This window comes from Monodon monoceros, unplaced genomic scaffold (assembly GCF_005190385.1).
Source record: "Monodon monoceros isolate NGI ecotype Baffin Bay Population unplaced genomic scaffold, NGI_Narwhal_1 Super_Scaffold_22, whole genome shotgun sequence".
NCBI lineage: Eukaryota > Metazoa > Chordata > Mammalia > Artiodactyla > Monodontidae > Monodon > Monodon monoceros.
This window is the reverse complement of record NW_021703779.1, coordinates 117,944,665-117,948,496: the sequence shown is the minus strand read 5'-3', so window position 1 is coordinate 117,948,496 and position 3,832 is coordinate 117,944,665.

Below are 3,832 nucleotides of genomic sequence, written 5' to 3'. Positions count from 1 at the left end.
AGCTGTAATAATTGGAGATTTCAATATACCACTTTCAATAATGGATAGAAAAACTATGCAGAAGATGAACAAAGAAATAGAAGACTTGGACAATGCTATAAACCAAATAGACCTGACAGAAATCCATCAAACACTCCATGCAGCAATAGCAAAATACACATTTTTCTCAGGTGTACATTGAACATTCTTTAGGACAAACCATATTTTTAGGCTATAAAGCAAATCTCAGTAAATTTACATACAATGTATATTCTCTGACCACAAAAGAATAAAATTAGAAATCAATAAATAAACAAAATTTGGGAAATTTGTATGAATTAAATAACACACTCAAGTAACCAGTGAATCAAAGAATAAATCATGGGTAAATTTAAGAAGCACTTTGAGATGAATGAAAATAGAAATACAACTAACAAAAAGTAATAGGATTCAGCCAAAGCAGTGCTTGGAGAGAAATTTATAGTTGTGAGCACCTATGTTTTAAAAAACTCAAATAGGCAAGGATGTGGAAAAAAGAAAACACTTGGGCATTGTTGCTGGGAATGTAAACTGGTTCAGCCATGATGGAAAACAGTATGGAGGCTCCTCAAAAAGTTAAAAAATAGAACTACTATATGATAGAGCAATTCCACTTCTTAGTATTTATTTGAATAAAATGAAAACACTACCTCAAAAATGTATCTGCAGCCCCATGTTCTCTGCAGCATTTTTTAAAATAGCCAAGACATGGAAATAACCTAAGTGTGCATAGATGGATACATGGATAAAGAAACTGTGGTTATATTTATTTAATGAAATATTATGCTGCCATAAAAAAGAATTAAATTCTGCCATTTGTTACAATGTGAATGGAACTTGAGGGTATTATGCTAAGACAAATACTATATATATATATAGTGGAGGGGTGGGGGACACAAAACAGGTGAAAGTGGTCAAAAGGCACAAACTTCCAGCTATAAGATAAATAAGGAAAAAAACCCAGCAACCTCAAATCAATAACCTAAACTACCACATTAAGAACTTATAAAATAAGAGCAACATAAACCCTAATCAAGCAGAAGGAAGAAAATAACAAAGACTAAAGTAAAAATAAATGAAATACAGATTAGAAAAACAACAGAGAAAATCAAAACCAAAAGTTGGTTCTTTGAAAAGATCAACAAAATCAACAAATCTTTAGCTAGACTGACCAAAACAGAGGATTCAAATTACTAAATTCAGAAAATAGAGGAAATGAGACATTTGTTCACACAAAACTTATACACAAGTGTTCACAGCAGCATTATTCATAATAATCAAAAGTAGAAACCACCCAAATATTCATTAACTGCAGAATGGATAAAAAAAATACGATGTATCCATACAGTGGAATATTATTCAGCTGTAAAAAGGAAAGAAGTTCTGACACATGCTACAACATGTATGAGCCTTGAAAAGATCAAGTCAAAGAGGCCAGACACAAAAGGCCACATATCGTATAATCATATTGTATATACATACTGTATATACATATTGTATAATCTTTTCCACATCCTATTTCCTATTTTTTCTTTCTGTGACTACTTTCTCACAGATTCAGCACTGTCATGATTTAAAGAGTAATTGGAAGAACTTATCACTTTTTCTACAGAAGACAGGAATAAATAAGGAAGCAGAACATTTAGTCTAGTCTCATCTGAGATCTTCTATGTGGGAGTAACTGAAGCAGTCAAAGGCGTGAACTTCCATAGACCCCTTTCACCACATCTACCCACCCAACTGCATCTGTACCATATACCACTCTCCTTTGATCTTGGTTACTCTGGATGAACCATTCTTATTTCTAGTTAAGGCCACTTTCTCCACTGAAACATTAGATGCCATCTTCTCTTGCCAGTTGAAGGATGCTGCTTTAGCAATTATCCCTTTATTTCCAGTATCATCAGATTCTCCCTCTCCATTGAATTATTTACATCAGTATATAAATACACTCTTCCCATATTACCAATCAACAAACAAAAACCATAAAAAACCTTTCCTGACCCTACTTCCTTTTACTCTCTGCCTATTCTCAAGTAAACCCACTCCAATCAGAATTTCACCTTTATCAGTCCATCTAAACTGTTTTTATGAGTGTCGCTAGTAATATCCACATTGCTAAATCCAATTTCAACTCTCAGTTCTCATATTATTCAACCTCTGTACAGCATTTGACACAATTGCTTATTCCCTCCTCCTTGGAAAACTTTCTTCACTTGGGTTTCAGGACACTGCTCTCTTCTTGTTTCCTCTTACTTTTCTTGTCTCTCCTTCTTAGTCTTGTTTGCTGGTTCCTCCTCTTTTCCCTGACCTGTAAGTGATAAAGATTCCTAGGGCTCAAAACTTAAATGTCTTCTTATCTGTAAGTGATCTTATTCATTCACATGACTTTAGATACCATCTCGATGCCAATAACTCCCGTGTTTATTTCTCCGGCATATACCTTTCGCCTGAACTCAACATTCATATCCCTAACACAACTTAACACATGCCCCAAACCAAGATTGCATTTCTGCCAAAACCTTCTTCACTCTGTCTTCTCCATCTCGTAAATAGCAACATCTTTCCAGTTGCTCAGGCCGCAAATATTGGAGTTACCTTTGAGTCCTCTCTTTCTCTCACTCCTTATATCCAATCGGTCAGGAAACCCTGCTGGTTCTACCTCCAAAATTAATCTGCAATTCGTCCACTTATCATTATCCTAGTTGCCAATATGTTGATCCAAGTCACCATCATCTCTTGTTTATACTATTGCAGTAGCCTCTTATCTGGAATCCCGGTTTCAGCCATTTCCCTCCTTCAATCTGTCCTCTACACAGAAGCCACATTGGTCCTGATAAATTTCAAGTGAAATCAAGTCATTCCTTTTTTCAAAACACTCATCCTCAGAATTAAAGTCAAAGCCAAATGCTTCTGTGATCTGCCCACACCAGCCCTCCTTATTCACCCCCAGCTACCTCTGTGAACTCATCTCCTACTACTCTCCTCATTCACTCTACTCCAGTTTCACTGGCCACCTAAATTTCTTTGCATACTCTAGGCACATTCTCGCTTCAGTGTCTTTGAAGTTGTTTTTCCCTTTTCTGGAGTTTTCCTCTGAATGTTTCTCTCTCTCAAATCTACTTATTCATCCCTTTTCCAGCTCCATACTTTAGTCCCTAGCACAGATTTACTGGTATCTGTTCTTTCCTTCCTTCCTTCCTTCCTTCCTTCCTTCCTTCCTTCCTTCCTTCCTTCCTTCCTTCCTTCCTTCCTCCCTCCCTCCCTCCCTCCCTCCCTCCGTCCCTCCCTCCCTCCCTCCGTCCCTCCCTCCCTCCGTCCCTCCCTCCCTCCGTCCCTCCCTCCCTTCCTTCCTTCCTTTTCTGCGGTACGCAGGCCTCTCACTGTTGTGGCCTCTCCCGTTGCGGAGCACAGGCTCCGGAAGCGCAGGCTCAGCGGCCATGGCTCACGGGCCCAGCTGCTCCGCGGCATGTGGGATCTTCCCGGACCGGGGCACGAACCCGTGTCCCCTGCATCGGCAGGCGGACTCTCAACCACTGCGCCACCAGGGAAGCCCATTGATTTATTTTTGAATAATAAAATATTTTAAATGGATGACAAGATCATCAGCAACTCAGCAGTCCCGGTAAATACCAATTGTCCCAAGAATTTTCCTGGTCCAGTTTTCCATTACACTTAATGGTGCTGTCATCCTCCCATGGGTCTATGCTCCCAGTGCGGCTGTTATTGTTGATATCCCCTAGCTGACAGACCTGTTCTCTGTTCCATTCCACATATGCCTACTGAAAGTATGATTATCACCCAAGTCCCAGTT